General features: G+C 38.6%; 1 protein-coding gene across 1 annotated transcript in view; it reads right to left on the minus strand.

Annotated features, from left to right (window-relative positions):
* LOC113501151 (neuroligin-1-like) overlaps positions 1 to 18,090 on the minus strand; it is an 82,807-nt gene that overhangs the window by 35,925 nt on the left and 28,792 nt on the right. Inside the window, exon 2 of the mRNA XM_026882190.1 lies at positions 708 to 752. The gene's annotated coding sequence lies outside the window, so the exon portion shown is untranslated. The remainder of the gene's footprint in view (positions 1 to 707; positions 753 to 18,090) is intronic.

Raw genomic sequence — 18,090 nt, forward strand, 5'->3', positions numbered from 1 at the left:
ACACTGCAGTTTAAAGAGCACGTTCTCCCATTTGCGGACAATACTAGCGCTCCAAAGTCCACATAGCCGTTGTTAATACAAATTGCAAAAGCCATCCAAAATGGAGTCGTTTAAAAGAAAATCTAATCACCGTGTAATGTCATAACGACAGGTAAATCACCAATTTGTGGATCAGTCCGACCGAAATAGCTCCGTTTGAAGATCGGATCAGATCATAAAACGGCCACTTAATAGATTAAAAGCTTCCACAATGTTCTAGAAGAGAACAAAGTGCTTTATTTTATCGCTAATGCTCCGGAGGGCGCCCTCTACCGCCTCACTTACTGCGACATACGATTGCATATAAGTGGCATTTCTTTGTTCACTTGATGTCGCTGCGGCTGTGTTTTCCGCCTATATAAAATATTTATTACACGCAAGTACTCAGATACGGAACAAACCTAAACATTGTGTGTACGAGTGAGTGAGTTATATATAGTTAATTGTATAATATGTCAGTATTATATTGTTTTTATTGTAATGTATGTTTTAGAATATTCAATGTTTAATTAAAAGTTATACAAGTCAATTTATATTGCACATGTCTTTGCTTCGTTAACTTGAGTTTCTAGGGTTGAAGCCTGTAATTGAATCCAATGTAATCTTGAGTTTCAGCAACACATTCTAATCAGAGAATACTTGCTATTCAAAAATTACTCTGTACTTACCCCATCGGGGAGCTTAAGCGTGATGCGGTGCATGTCTGCATTTATCTGTAACAGAGAAGAGTATGTTAATTTTTCATTTAAAACTAATAACAATAAATATAGATGTCTCTACTCAACATTAAAATAGTTTCATTCACACCAGGAAACAACAAAACAAGATGTGAAACTACGAATAAGTATCACTCCTCTGTTTTATAGAAGAGTGGAGTTTAATTAATAAACTTACTTATTATAATGTTGGGGAAACAAGAGGCACGTGTATCTTTTGTTTTCGTTCGATGTGAGCCGACGCTGCGGACGCAACCTCAACACACTCAGGAAATGTTCAGTCACAAACATAATAATTAAAAACGCGCTATATTGTCGGCTGGGTACCACGCGACTGCTAATTATATAATTTGAAAAGTTTTCATTACGACAATGTTGGTAAGAATGTTATTTGATGAATGTCTGAATGAATCACGTCTTTCTGGAAGAGAGATAAGTAGATTCATTATAATTCATTTGAAATGGGAAAATAATATCTCTTTAATTCTGGAATATTCGGACTTTATACAGTGTGAGGACACTTGCTTTGCGTTATTTATGAATTTAAGATGATTATACGTACTTCCAAATGCTTTTATCCGTCCGACATAAGACACCATTAACATCTATATTCGAAGCACATTAACACGACATCCAGCTCTTGCGTCCCCTTCACAAGTGTCAAAAGCCCTTAAAATGATAATTGAAGACGCGCACTGTATGAGAGGCATTGACGTCGTCAATAGGCCGGATGTAGTGGACCAGACCCTCGTCAATAGCTGACAGGCTGACAGCGACATGACTTGCAGAGCGCCTGCTTACAACTTGTCACCGGGCGGCGAACAGCGCGCGTGTGGCGCCGCACCACGCTGACGAGGGGCAGGTACGACCAGAACCTATCGTTTAAATAAAACGAGGAAGTTGAATAGTAAACAGTGTCCTACACGAACAATTTCCTATTGACGGTTAACTGTACATTTATGTGTAGTATATAATATATATACTAAAGGTTATTTAAATTGTGATACTTGATATTCGTTCGTTAGTTACAACAAGTTTCAGTGTATATTCATTAAGTACACACTATTGCTAACCCTAATCAATTGAAGGGTTTAACTCGGGAATCTAGTCCCACTTACAATATTAGTGTTTGCGTCCAACACAGACTACATGGAAATGAATCAACATTGAACAAGGCTATAATTAAATTCGAGGTTGTCGGGGTTGCCCGGGTAGCCTGGTTGTTCGGGTTGGCCCGGGAACCCCGACACGAGCGCTAATTGCTTCTCTGGAAGAAACGGAATCACAGCGATAGAATTCAGAGTAGGATCCAACTAGACCTAGACTGCGGTCTAAACTTAACAGGGTACATATCCGAAACGATTCATGAATAAATTATGATCTTTAATGAAATTTGTTGAAGTTTAGTGTACAGCAGCTTCTGTTCCTTCTTTTCTTTATTATTTCTTCTTTGTAGTAAAATAAGAAATATTACAAAGACACAAATACATCGTGCAATCAAATAGATCGCACAATCAACGTGATAGCATCGAGCGCAACACAATACATTACTCGTGCCGGCGACCGCTCTCTCTCTACTGTAGTAATCGCGAATAATATTACACATCCCATATTCTATGGTGAATGTATTTTTATTGCTCTTTTTGTAATGATACCGGTCCATAGACTGCTAGGAATGAGTTCCCGGCAACAATGAGTCCTGCGGCCGGCGGACACAATGCTCTCGCCGGGGCTTGTGCTCGAATAACTAAATAAATATTTCTATTTTATAAGGCAGATTACAATGGAACCTATAAATTACGATCCATAATAAATTTTGTTTTGTTTCGAAATCGTAATGAATTTTATATCAGAACTGACCGTCGAGTAATTTCCTACCACGAATTGAAAGTCACACAACAGTTAAAAATATTCCCCGGATTTAGGAAGCCTTTGATATATTCCTAACGATTTTCAAAAAGTTTTAAAAATGTCGAAACTAATTGCCCGTGGGAAGCAAACTCCAAGAGTCCTCTAGTTCTCTATAAATTGGTAATCCCTTCGGGATTTGCCCCACACAAGTGAAGTGAACGTGTTTGGTGATCCATTACCAATATCTGTGAAAACACGAGTCATATATCGTTTGTAGGAGCTCCGACTATTATGTATGTAGATTTGTTTTGTGCCAATAAAATGGTAGAGTGGCTGTGTGCCGCCGCGGCTACTGTAAAAACGTTTGATGGATGGACTGCGGCGATTAATGGCCGCTCGTGTGTTGCCACTGCTCAAATCCAATATTTCCGAATGCTTTTTGAATTATATCCATAGTCGATGCATAGCTATCGCTCTTTAATGTTCGTCGAGTTATTTGGTGTTGATTTTAGTGTACAACTATTTTAGTGGATAACGATTTCACTGGCACTAGAGTAATTTCATACTAACAATTAAATATTTAACAACACAGGAGCGCTTTTATCTAGCTATTGAAAAATCGCGGTTTTATTAAGACTTTTAGATCCATGTCCACAACTGAATCATGACAGTTATAAAATATCACCATAAGCATCTGTCGAATACGTGCTTGTATTAATTAGAGCTCTTTCTATAACTATATCTCGCATAAGTAGTACTATTAGTTATAGGTTTTCAAGCAAAACGCCTTTGCGCACCAACATTTTCCACATCATAATAAACATAGCAGTTTCCTACCATCTTCTATTTATATAATGCCCTTTGATAAAGCAAGCGTGGTGATCTCGTGTAAGTTTGTCGTAAGTTGTGAGTACGTGATGTTTGCACGGGACTGGGGACCTGCCGTCACCTCTTAAAGTGACATCGTAGTAATGGTGGGAGAGAGATGCCGCTCTATAAAGTGTAGTGCGCTATCACTCTTCCACAGCGGAGACAGGAACATGTAAGAGCTGGTGGTTGGTGTCATATAATCGTGTAGTGACTCGCCTCACCTCCCGCTAAATAATTAAACAGGATTTTTTGGATAAAAGCCTCCGCCATGTAAGCTATAACAAAAGACGTGATAAGGAGAATTAAAAACTCGAATTAGAGGCAACAGTGTTTCACATTTTTTTTATACATTATTAATTTACTAATAAGTGACGTAATTCTTCAGTCTAGATTTTCCTAGATGTTAATGAAGTTATAAAATAGAGAACTTGAACATCGAGTCACATCTGTAAGAACTTATTTTCATTGCTGAATCTAAATTAAGCCAATTATATATCGTTAATTTATACAAATACTCCGAGAAAACTAGTTTTAGACCATTCAAAATGCATTATTTTAACAATGGCATTCGTTGAAAACAGAAAGGGAATAAAACTTTTTCATAATGTAACTCCTGCAGGCAATATGCTAGAATTAGACTCGCAGAAGTCTAGACTAATCCGCCGAAGTCTAGACAAGAATTCGTGTTACTTACTTATTTAGACTGAGTCTGAAACAAGTGATTGTTAACCTGATAACAATATTAATGGGTTATAATATAACAACAATAATACAGACATTATTATCGAACATCAAACAAACATAGGATTATAAATGTTTTATGATCGAGATTAATTGTTGCAACTTTCCTTATGTTACGTTATATGTGACAGTCGATACAGGTAGTCAGAAGCTTGAAAGTCTGATAAACAGTTTCACTAAGGTATGTCGTATTGCCCGGGTAACTAGGTTGAGGAGGTCAGTCGCTCCTAAATCCGGTTACACTTCAAGCCGACCTAAACATAGTTGGGAAAAGGCTAGGCCGATGATGATTATTCGTTGCAAACATAATTTGAAATGAGAGCTGATTAATCAAGTCTCTAGTCCACCTTCCAAACTGCGACCAGAGGATGGCCTAATTTCTATAATGGCTGTATCAAATGCGCTACTTTAACGAGACATCAAAATATATTATAATAACTCATAACAAACAATGGTACTTGTATATTTGAACCATCACGCCAATGTTTATTGAATCCCGGAGTTAAAGTGGTGTTTTATTGACTCCATTATATTTTTATTTCGATTGGGAGGTGAATGATGTTTCGCATAAATTGGATAATACTCCTATAAAGTGCAGCACACGATATTTTATTACTATGCCGACAGTTATAGTGTAATATATGTCGGTATTAAAAATAACTTCAAAAGTGCTGCTTTTAAAGAAAATAAGAATTCTAACTAGAGTTCGTCAAAGTTGTATTGATATAATGTTAGGTTTTAAGTTCATAGAGTAAAATTCTGTTCAGATTCGGTTATCGTTGAACTCAATGCATTAATTAACTTGCCTTTCGTAGTATTGTAGCTTACAACGGATATACAATTCTATAGTGTGAATACAAACAAGGTAATATCATAAAGATGGCAGTGTGTGTAGGTATGTGGTGGCTGGCCTTACAAGATAATAATAATAACTCAACCGTAAAAATGGCTTCTTTACCTTTCTCAAAGTTAAATAAAAGCAATCGTGCCTCCCGGCCGCCGCGGCTCCATGTTTGCATAACTATCCGCCGAGGTAATCTCCGCTAATATTAGTTTGTCAAAATATTCCCCGACGTATCATTGAAAAGGGAAAGGGTCCGACAGGGCCGGAGCGGGCAGCACCCGGCGCGGGCGGCGGGCAGCCGGCGCGGCGGCAGGTACGCGCCCCGTGCGCCCGTGCGAGCCTCTCCAATACTTTACTATTCGATATGAGATCCGAGATTTTCCTTCACCGTCAGATACCTTTTTCCAAGAGATTAGAGCTTGATTAAGATTTGGGAATATTCTCGGCGCTGCGTTATTCAGGCGCGGCTCCCCAAACTATTATATTATGTTTGTCAGCCGAGCTCGGATTAAAATGTTGATTCAATGTTGACTTGGTTACGATATCTTTCGTACTTTTCTTTGGTATATTAATAGCTTTTGGGGTCGTGAGCTTATTCATTGAGTGATGGTTATACCTACAGACCTCTTTACAAACGTTGGGGTTTATTGGAACGATGTTTTTTGTGAGATTTGTATTTTTAAAATCTCATTTACCAAATGTAACTAAGTGAGTAGATAGATACAGATTTTTAATATTTTTATTTCTATAAACTTGAGACTTCCTAAAAATAATATCAGTGTGATACGTACATATCGCTTCACATGTTCTTATTAACTATCTCATATCTTACTCCATATTCACAGAAAAATCCGAAAATAGGTATGAAATTGTACCATTCATTTTAGTGAAATTCTTTTTGACAGAATATCTAATAATGTTGGATCGCAATTCAATATTTTACAATAGCTAGAGGGACAGGTTTATCGGAAAAATACGGTAATGTTTTTATAAGGGCGGCGTAATGATGTTATCTCATGATATATTAACATTAATATGCCTTTATGTAATATTCTTATGATCGCGCACTCTTATATGGTTTTTTGACACTTGTTGGTACCTGCTAAGGTAACAAACACTGTGATCGTTTTTTAAATATACGCTTACTACAAAATTATAGCATCTCAAGTTCAACAAAAACGCAAAATACGAGGTCTACACTAAAAACTGTTACCAAGCTTGTGAATCCGGCTTCACGCAAGTTCAATGAAAGCTATTTGAAACGGCGCTATCGATCAAGCCTAAAAAAGCGGTCGCCTTCATCCGGACAAATAGCAGCAACTTATCTCGGCGGCGCACGCGAGCCGCGCTCTCACTACACTAACAAATGAGACGCCGCCGCTCGTCAAGTGCCACCAATAAAGACAAACAGGACAAAAACGCCAATTTGTAGCGGCCACGTAACGAGGCTGGCATTAGGGATTCAGGCCGCAAGCCCAGGCCAGGCCGGACCCGGCGAGGCCAGGCGCGGTGCGGCCAGGCCAGGCTCAATGCGCGCTGATTGCGCTAACTCGATATTGATAATGTCTGTCACAATTATTGTGTCCGCGTGCAGTCGTGACGCCGGCCAGCGCGCAGCTCCGGGCGCCGCTCGCGGTGCATTATGTAATTACACTTGGTTTGCATATTATTTTGAAACGTGTCGAAAATTTGCACTGCTGATGTTTATTCTGTAATGTATTTTCAACTACGTGTTGTGTAATCAACGTGAAATGTGTTTGCTGAACTTTGTTCTAGTATTATTAACGAATGTTCAAATAGCGCTCGAGCAAGCAGAAGTAACAAACAGTATTCGCTGAAGTTATATGACATAGTAGTTCCATCGCTATTACTAATAAAAGTGGACGAGCTCATAAACCCGGCCTTATTTACGATGACAAGCATACAGAAACAATACGGTTATTAATATCGAGAGAATTAATCGCTGTCCCTTCACAAATCAACCAGCCACCACTCAACAACGACCACCAGAAGTTCCACTCTGTACTTGTATAATCTCTTACAAGAATAATGTAAGCCAAAGCTTTCCTCAAACAACAGCATGTATGATTCAGACCGTGAACTTGATTTATTCGTAAATCATTTCAATAATAACCTCCTTGTGCGACCCAGTTACGAATGCTTCCAGTGCGAGTCGCTCCCGAGACAAAAAGCGCATGTTTGAATGTAGAAGTAACGTATTAGTATAATGATATGATAATACAACGAGACGAGCGACGAGCGCGAGCCGCGCGCTACTTGTATTACGAATAATAAGTATTAAAATGTATAAGTATCTCGGTTATTAAAATTACCGTATCTTAGTATAACTAGTGGCAGCATTAGAAGGACAACAGAATGAAATCTCTAACAACTTCACTTTATATGATTTTTTTCGCTATTTTCTATTGTAGATAGACACAACAGAATGTTCGCTCCGAGTTAGAGTCTGGACGAATAAACCCGAGGAATAAGTTTAATTAATAGAATTAATTTCGGAAACATTGACATATTTGTACTTACCTTGCCGAAGTTCACAGAAGTGGCGCAAATATATATAGAAAACCATATTTTTAAGAAATGTTATGTTTTTACTATTTCATGTATATATTATTATGTTAATGTCTATTCTTTAGTTTATCTTGTAATTGCTCTTATATTAATATTATTTTATAACATCGCTTTGGTGTTAATGGTGTTATAATAAACAAATAAATAAAATAGAGTGGACCTTCTTATTAATCATCTAAGTGTCTCCATAAACAACGCTAGGCATGACATGTGTTTTCCCGTGGCTTCGCTCGACGAGTCGTGAAATTGTGATCAGTTTATCTCACAGACAAGAATGAGGATACGATGTATTAGGTTTGTGAGTGTTTTGCAAGAACGTGGGCTTCCTGACACGCAAAATTATACTATAAGTAAATTAGTACAAGATGCAATATTCAAAGGGCTCTTAATATTTACTTATTCCTTTTTTCCTTTGATTAGTATATCATACCTACCTACCCCGACCTACTTACTTCATCATACCATCCTGAAAAACGAATATTTTACAACATATAAGTTATATTACATCAGTTCATAAACTCCGAAATTTATTCAATTTGTACTTAAATAGCAGCCACTACCCAAAAGTTTTGACCCAAAAACACGCGCCGTACATCAGCAGGCAGTCGTGCTCGCGATCGAATCATAAGGGCTCGCATTAAATTAACACGCCTTCGTTACCCGACACACTCCGACGGCGATATGTTTACAATTAATTCCCCAAATAGTTCCTCTTTGTGGGCAAGGCTGGGTTACGAATAGATAGAGAACCAGCGATGGGCAACTTTTGCGTATAAGGTTTGGTTTTAACTTCCTAAAAATCTCAGTTGTTTGAAATACTGAATGAAGTATTAACAAAAATATTACTTCATGTATCTCCAATAGTCCTTCTCATCATCTAAATATAACTATATTCAACAGAATTATACAGGCTCATGTAAAGGGTACACATATCACGGGCACATAACAATATGATAATACTCTCCTTTGAGGCTCGCACTAGCTGCTCGTGTGTTAGAGATAATGTAACTGTCAGATTACACGTAATCACATTACGTCACATTCGGGTGGATATTAAGAAGTGTACATGACAAGTGGTCACATGTCCACGAGATATCCGCCGAGCTTGGGAGATACGAGTGGCGCCCTCTGGTGGGGCCGGCGGAGCGCGACGGCTTCGGCGGAAGGCAGAGGGGCCGCTATATATCATATATATCAAATTATTGTATCTCAAAGTTAAAGTACCCGCCTGAAAAGGCGCGTACGATTTTAATGAAATTTTATAAGTATTCAGTAAGTCTGAGAATCGGCAATATCTATTTTTCTCACTCTCATATTAGCTTCTAGACCTGAGGTTATTGTGTTGATGTTTTATTAAGCACACAACAAAAAAAAGATTTACAATTTTATCTCATTCACAGTTAAGTTCTTATTTCGTTGGAAGTTATAAATAAAACACTGAGGTCCTACAAAAATAAGTCTAAACATGTGTAACTAAACGATAAAATAAAACATTAAGTGTTTGCAACGCCCTCAGCACTCAAATCAGTCCTCGCTCCGCTAATGTCACATCTGGGACGGAAAACGTCACAAAACTCCGGCAACACGTTAAATATATTTATAAAACAAGTTTGAACGAATAAAACTACTTATTGAATTGATGCTAACTCGTAAACAGAGTCGCGAGGGACGGCGAGAGGTAACTTTAGCGGCTTGTGTGGGACGATACCTAACCTACCACCAACTATTAAACATATATTACTGCGGTCGTGAAAGAGAGAAAGCGCGTTAAACAGCGCAGAAGGGCCTCTCGCTCTTTTCGCGTGGCTTAGAAGTGAAGAACTCTCTAAGCCTCCCGATTATTTATTTAAACTTTTACGTACAAATGTGGTACATAAGGCGGACTTATCTAATTATCTACCAGTCATCCTTTGGATATAATAGAACATGTCATAATGCCGTCGTCTATGTTAATGTTCAAGTTAATTGTGCCGTTATAAGCTGTTTTGTTCATGTCAAGAGATTGTTTCAACTATAGTATAGCACATTATTGTGTCCATCAGAAGATATTGTTGCCCATTTGGTACTTTCTAAAAATATATTGAAACATCGTATTCAACACAACTTCAAAATATGAAACTTTATTAGAAATCAAAACAATCACTTACTTTTAAACAACCGTACGGTTTTTTAATGTAAATCCTGAACCAGAATCATTAAATCAGTTTTCAGCTGGTGACTATCTTCGTATAACATAACATTACCTAATTTCAAGGCTGGCTGCTCCACGCGGGCGCCTCACAACACGAGAAACGATTCCCAAATTATAACTTCTTATCAACATATATTTAACGTAAACAAACGCTTTAAAACTTCTGAAGTAAACTAAAAAGCCTTGCTCACATGACACAGTAGGAAGTGGTCTTGTATGGAGTGGTGAGGCTGGCGGCGCTCGATACAGAGATAAGGCGCGAGAGGCTGCTGAAGTGGCTCTCTGCGGAATCATATTATGAATTTCTTTCCTGAATTTTCACATGATGATCGGGCGACATTAGAGAAAATTAATTTGTGTTTAGTTGATAATTTTTACATTCATTCAATTTTATTTTCATTTTTCAATTTACATTAACGAAAAACATATTTTTTGATTATTTTCTATCCCAAAAACAAACTGAATAAAAAGAATATCCATAACATGATTGTGCAAAAGCACTTCTGTATATCCCTTCAACTGAAAAGCGCTGAGTTCTTCCTGATCACAGTAAAGTAGAGCGGAGTAAAATATTCCGAAGCTTTCTACTCAATTGAGGAGCTTCGGTCAGAACTTTACTAGTTTTGAGCGGACAAATAAATGTGAGGGCCGAGCCCGGACACGGCAGGAAATGTTTCTTTCACTTTCCATCAAGTATTTCATGTTTGAGTATTGATGGCTGCTATTACTTAGGTGTTTATTTATTTAAGCTTAGACTGTTTTGTTGTGTTATATTTATGTACGTATGTTTCCAACACAAACTATTGTCAGTTTACGAAAGCATTTACTTACAGACTATGAACAGAGTTGTGCTATAAAAACTGAACTCAGTAGAAATTCTATCTGTCATTATTAGCCTACGTGCTACGCGGTTACGCCGTAGACAACAAGCGTAGCATACAGAAATGCGCTACGCAGCGTAGTCAACGCTACGAGTCGCCGCAATACGAGTATTAGGGCCAATTACTATGCATTGTGGATGCAAAAGTAGCATTTTCCTTTAACGGTCGGTAAGATAGAGCTGGTAATTAATGGAGCTGCGGCTGGCTTCATTTGGCGTCGTGTAGCGCTACGATATTCCTCAAATGAATTCTTTTTAAACCCTTTGAACGTTGGAATTTAATTAATGGTCGCGACAACATGTCCGGCTGACGTGATGCGGAACATACTTAGTAAGTTTCAAGCCATTATTTATAATTATGTATATACAGTGAGTTAATTACTGTTGACATACCTGAAGAGGTAAGGATTTTTTTTGTATATTAAATATAAACACAATATGTGCTGTAAATATTAAATCCCAAAGTGATATATATTGTAAAACGAACATTTAGCGTAGTAATATCTACTCCTTTGTAATATAATATATTATTATTTGAGGTACTTAATGTTGATCTTAGACACCTACACCTCCTCTAGCTTGGGTTAGTTACAAACATACCTAAGGTTTCCACCCAGCCTAATAACTATTTAGCAGTAGAGCCTTCAAATAACAACGTGTAGCTTAATACGACTAATGTGGTAATGTGTCGAGACATTACTCATAGTTAGCCTCAAATTGAATCTGTAGGCTTTCACGGCAAACTTGCATAGAATATGAACACGTGATTACCGTACTATTATTATTATATGAACCCGCTTCAATGTTAACCATTTAGTGTAATAAAAAAATCTTACAAAGCTCGGGCAATCATAATATTGAAAACTCTTGTATTTAGTAGTATCTGGGAAAACTACTGGGAATTAAGCGGGCGAATTGTAATACGTTACGCTTTGCAAAGTGGCAATTTGGTTAGTATCACCAAATAAATAAAAACACCTGGTCTTCACAAAAAACAAGGCATTTACAAAGAGGCTTTAGGTTTAATATAGTTATTCTTTAAGCGTTGAGTTTATCTTCTACGATTTTCATGATTCCGAACACAAAGAAAACAATGTTTATGCGTGTCCATAAAATGTAATAATTATGTAAAAACTCTGTATTTCGGTTGTTTTTAAATCGCATTTCTGCGTCCCTGAAGGGCACTTTATCACAATAATTGTCACTTAGCCAGGCCGGCGACTTCCTCGTGTACATCCAGATATTCAAATTAAACTCACGCAAGCGGCAAACAAAGGCAGTGTAAAAATGTTTCCTTTGTTAATCCATTAAGTAAATTTTAACAAAAAAGAGAATGTTTCGAAACACAATGAATAGGAACGAAACTTGAACGCTCTGGATCGCTTTCAAATCCCTGCGAGTGAAACTTTGAGCGAGCGATAGATTAATATGCAAATAAGGCGAGTGCGGGTCGCGGCGACCGCGCGCCCATTAGCCCACATTTTATTAATTCCATTAAGAACGGATATCCCATTGACGAGAACTGCTCCCAGTTAAATATTTAAACCGGCTGCTGATGAATGCTGCACTGGTTCTGTTTATGTTATAACTAATGGCCGCTCAAACTTCAGCGGCTCCCTCATAATTACCGACTTCATGAATAATGGAGTGTTATTTAAAAGTTCACTTGTGTTTAAATGTGAACGTTTCTTAACTTTCAACTGTTAGTGTTTTGTTTAATTGAAATTTCGCCCGCGGCCATATTACTGTCGGCAGAAGGAACTCGGAAGACTTGTAAAGCCGCTTATCGCGCCGCGGGAGATTACACCAGGCGTCGATCCACTCCGATTGTTTTTAGTAACTTATTTAATACTTTGTACATTTTTTTTGTGAGTATTTTAAAACATCGTTTCCCAAAAGTCTAGATAAAATGAAAGTTTTGTAAGAATATTGTACCGAAAAATCACAAAGAAAGCCCCGCTTCCACAGTCAATTGCATGCATAATAATGAGGCCAGATTTAAATTTAAATTTGGCCTTACTTGTATCTGGAGTCTCCACTTATATCTACTCATACGATTTCCATTTCCACTACAATCCCGGCGCACCACACTTCGGTTCACAAGTAGTCCCCCCCCCCGCCGCTCCCCGCACGACTCTGCCCCTCCCCTTGCTCGCCCCGGAAGGCATACCCGGCTCGAACTCTGCCAAGCAATGAATAAGTGTTCTCGTAATCTCGCCCGAGACTGCGACTGGTTTTTGTTTACAATTCTCGTGTTCACTAATTTATGGTTTGTGGCCACCGTTCGGTAAATACCGGCCATATTGTAAAAGTTAAAAATGTAATGTACGAGGTCTGTCGGCGGCACGGGCAATATATTGGAGAGACTGTATTTTCGACGCTGGTGAGCAAACAAGAGTTACAGTTTATACAATACAGATGAATGTATAGCCTTAAACACAATATCTATTGTCATGTTGAGAATTTTTTGATAACTAAATCGAAGTCTCCCTACAAGGTATCAAAAATTCAACAAGACATAGTAACCTAGATGGTCACGTATATTATAATTACTATGTACTACTATGTGTATTAAGTGTATTGAAAACCACTTCACACACACATGTATAATATAATACATATATCGGCTTCGGCGGACAAACTGCCGCCGGCTATTAATTAAACCGAACACGGCCGGCATTCAATTAACTAATGAACTACTTTTACCATCTCAATAGATTTAGGATTACTAGCATTACAGGTCGATGTTTCAGATTTTATAATAAACTAGCTGTTGCCCGCGCCTTCGTCCATGTGATATTTAGGTGGGTAAGTTAGACTAAAATTCTGCAAGAAAATAATATATCTACTATCAATTGAACTGAAAGGTACCCTATCCAAAGGTATCTTTCAATTTGGATACAGCTATAGACGATGTGCAAATTTGATTGATATCGGGATAGTAGTTTAGGAGTCCATCGCGGAGAAACAACGTGTAACGTAGTACATATATAATAAATATTTTAAGATACATTTCTGACTTCCTATGCAATGCCATACGACACTACGACGGTGTATCAAACATTATTTATGGAACTTAACTTGATTATTTGTTTACAAAAATGCGTAACTAAAGAGATTACGAAGTGGACACATATAACCTATTCACTCGTAACTAACACAAAAATCTTGGAACACATCAAATTATTCAGGCGGCTGACGGCGCAAACCTTTGACACTGTCTATCAAAGGCTCGGAGGTAAATAATCAAAGCCCAATAGACATCTCTTTGATCATGAAAATGTTTCATTTCATCCATAAAGTACTAGCTATCTATTACGATCCGCCGTCAATAAGCGAGGCGGGAGGACGCCGAGAAAATTGTTCAATTGTATCTCGTCCGCAGCATCCAGGAGCTCTCCACGGTTACTGCTCTCTTCGCAATCCCGACGTTTCTCAGACTTTCAGTTCCAATCTCGGATACCTTTACTTTTATTTCTGTAATACCGTCTTTTCTGACATTTTATTAGAAACTTGCTGTGTGTCGTTCTTGTGGATAAAGGATTTTAAAATGTTAGCCGATGTGCTCGTTTAGCTATTTGTACGCTGGTAAATAGGTTTGTGTGACTTTGTGAAGATATAGGTAAGATGTATCATGAAGCTGAAAGTCAGAAACAAATTATGCTTGGTCCTCCCTTTTTCATTAACGTTGTAAGTTACAGAAATTGCAACTGGATGCACGCCCCACTCGTGTGTCTAATTGTGACGGCAAAACGTACAAAACATTGGCAGCCGACCGGATTGGATCTACATATCGGCCATATAAAAACCCAAATGCACTTTGCATTTGGGTTTTTTATGTGTGATAAATCTCAGGATATATCCGCAGTTGGAGCCGTGCCCGATAACTGTCGGTGGGTTCACAGCCTCTCACGAGAACCAATACTGTTGGTGAGAGGGGAACCTCTCACACCCATCTTATGGTGTACAGCTGTCAGTACTGGTTGGATGGAAATATAAAACGGTAAACATTGCGCTAAGTTTACGTAATAACGATGGTAAGTTGCCTGAACGAGAACTAGTTGAAAACGTGAGATAGCAAATTTCAAAATCGCTATCCTACGCTGACGGAGCTGACGGAGAGCAGCGTGTGGCGGTCTAATTTCCTTATTCAATAATTTTTCTACTATTTTAGGTCTTCTTTTAGATCGTCGACCCACAAACGACCCGCATGTCCGTTTGTTTGCTTATAATAGCAATATTATGCTCCATTCGAAACAAGAATGAAACTGAAACTTCAAAAGGACTACCATTTAAAGAAATTGAAAACAAATGATATTATTTTCTTGTATAAGTCTGAAAATTTGGAGCAATTACGTTAACGTTAACAAATTAAACATGATAAAAATTTCGGTCGAATCTTTAATAAAAATCCATAGAAAAAAATCTTTTGGTATGCAGGTAAACGTTCTCGCGATTGTTTTTCCGATACTGTATGACGCTGTGACTCCCGACACGCGCTCGACGCGACACAACATAATCTGGTGCGGCGCGCGCACTGAATGTAAATCACGCGGCGTCCTCGCGCCTCCGGAAAAAACCTCGGCGAGCCTCTCCCGCACATTTGTCATTCTGATATGCCGATTTTCAGAAACAGAAGTGAGTGCGATTAAAACTGAGCACTCTCTAAGTTAACGAGGCTTACTTTGATAGATGGTCACTCGGGGCGGCCCCACTCCACCCTTGAGTGCATATCCTAACGATCGTCCGGATTAAAGTGAAGCTGTACAGCTCGTTTGGCATTGTAGCCAATTCCAGCGTTAACAAGAGGACAGCGACAGATTTGTAGATAATTGGAAACTCCTTTGAGGATCCGCAATCCCGTATTGTCGGGAACAGTTTGTGCAGCGGCAGTTACTCATACTATAAACATTTTAAAAGGCACGTTAACAAGTGACGATGATAAATGGTCCGACGCATGGCTCTGAGATAAGGTCGCGGCAATCGATTTCGTCGAACATTGCAAACGACGTTGAGACGCACAATTTAACATACAAATCAAGCGTCCTGTGAATAAGCTGTTGAGGAGCCGGCGACAAGCGAGCGGCCTTTGATGTAAAAGGGAAACGTTTCTCTGTAAAATACGAATTATTATTGGCTGTAATCGTTTTGCTGCCTTTGAACTTTCCATCTTGTGTGTGACAGTTTTATTACATATTGCGTGGCGCGCGTCTGTCGCGGGAACAGCGGACGACGGCTGCAAATGTTAAATCAACTGTTTATTTTGAAAATTTACACTTCCGACATTTTGTGTATGCTGCTGTTTATAGCGATATATGATATTAGTTTATGTCATAGTTTTCTTTGTTTTCAAGTTTTCGATAAGATTGCGGACAAAACCTTTTGTTACCGCGCCGTATAAATAAGCCTGGTGAGGTGTAGTTACACCGCGAGCAGTATTATCTTGCAGATGACCTTGCTGGATACAGGTCGACTGAGATGCAGGTACCCCTTTGAGCTGTAAATTGTAAAGAATTAAAGCACCCGACCACCCTGTACTGCAATCAGGAGTTTACGTCGCAACAAAATATAAGAAATGTCGTATTCGCGTTGATATCATCTCTCACGACTTTACCCCAGGTTCGCCCTAAAATGAAATAACAATAGAAAATTTAGCGTGACGTCTGTACCATTAGAGGTTGTAGCAATTACTCCATTTGGCTAGAAAACGTAACGGTCAAAGTGAGTGTGGTGGAGTCCCGCGAATAAACATAAATGTCTGCCCTCCATTACATGTAATTCATTGGACCAAATTGGGTTCAAAAAGAAAACCTTCGCAAAAATACTAATGGTCCTTTCAAATCTCGGACAGTCGTGAGCCTCTATTATTGCAAACTTTAATCCAAATCTCGTCGACCGTCTTTCCTTCTGCTCGTCTGCTCACCGAAAGTCTGTTTATTTTGGCTTTGGATTTGACCAATATCGGGTAGCTTTATCTTGCCAAGTTTAACGACTGTGTCTGCTCGTTTCCGAACAATATCATACGTTACTTCCTCTCCATAAAAACAATGTCGTCTAATGATAAGGCTCGCTATTATGATATTTTCGTATTTCGGTTTGGGAGGGAAACCGACTTTGGATGCTAGCAATTTCTTCTTATATACTTTCTTGTAATAAAATAGGAAAACAAAGTCGATATGAAAACAATGTTGTTGGGTGTTCCGCGAGAAAAGCTATCGAGGTTTATTGTACGGTTACTCTCCGAAGACGTTACGGTTCATTTGGCGCCGAGTCCGCCAGTGTCGGAGTGTCGGAGTGTCGGCGAGTGTCGGCGGCGCGGCATCTCGCGATCATCCATCATCCGCGGTCGGTGCTGGATTTTATCCACCATTGCCGGAACATGAATTTATTTTTAGCTGTAATCATTTGCGTGTTGTTCACCATGACGGCTTTGAATGGATGAATTCGCAGTATGATAAATAGCCTCAGATAACATTCAATTTATTTGAATTTGAAATAAAGTAAAAATCAGTTTGAGGTATATAGGTATACCGGGACGTCTATAAACAGGACGATTTTCATAATAAGTTTGAGGCGGGGGACGAAATAAAAGCCTATCACGATGGAAGTATTGAAGAAGCGTCAGCGGATTCGGCGAGCCATAAAACAGTCCCTCTCGTAAAACGAATTTAATTCTTCGTTTCCACATTAAGGGCCGGAAGGGACTGATGATGATTTAGGAAAATGATGACGTCACATTCACCCTGCTAACGCTCGTTTTATGTATTGCAATATACGCTTAGAGTTCACGCTCTTGTCTAATGAGCAGCCAGAGGTCGAGACTCGGCCTGACAAGAAACAGATAACAGGAAAACAGAGCGACAGCTTATTTATTATAATCGTTTGCTTTGATGGCAATTTCCAACAATAAGGATCCCATTTTGTTATTTAAATAATAATTCGCCGTCCTGATTTTCTATATTAAAATTGTTCATTCAAATTGACATGATCAGTCAATCAGTCAAGGGTATTATAAAATACAGACATTGAAATTCCTCTCTTGGAAAGTTTAACAAGTGTTAAAATTAAATAATCCTCCAAAGATAATTGGTAGGACATAATGAAATCCTCAACTTCTGAGAACTCTGACAAGTTGGACGTTTGACAGACAACGACTCGTTATTGTATCAAGATATCGTATTCGTAAATGTCAAAGTAAAGACGACTCATAAAAACTGAGCCCTCATTTCCATAAAGGATTTTAATACACCCCAAACAGTTCCGCAGAAATTACCTTTCTTTGTGAATGGGATTTGTGACAGAAAATCAGAGGATGCCATCAAAGGGACTCGGGAACATTGCCGTGTTTTTGATAAACGATGACGAAAAA

This window comes from Trichoplusia ni, chromosome 15 (assembly GCF_003590095.1).
Source record: "Trichoplusia ni isolate ovarian cell line Hi5 chromosome 15, tn1, whole genome shotgun sequence".
In the NCBI taxonomy this organism is placed as follows: domain Eukaryota; kingdom Metazoa; phylum Arthropoda; class Insecta; order Lepidoptera; family Noctuidae; genus Trichoplusia; species Trichoplusia ni.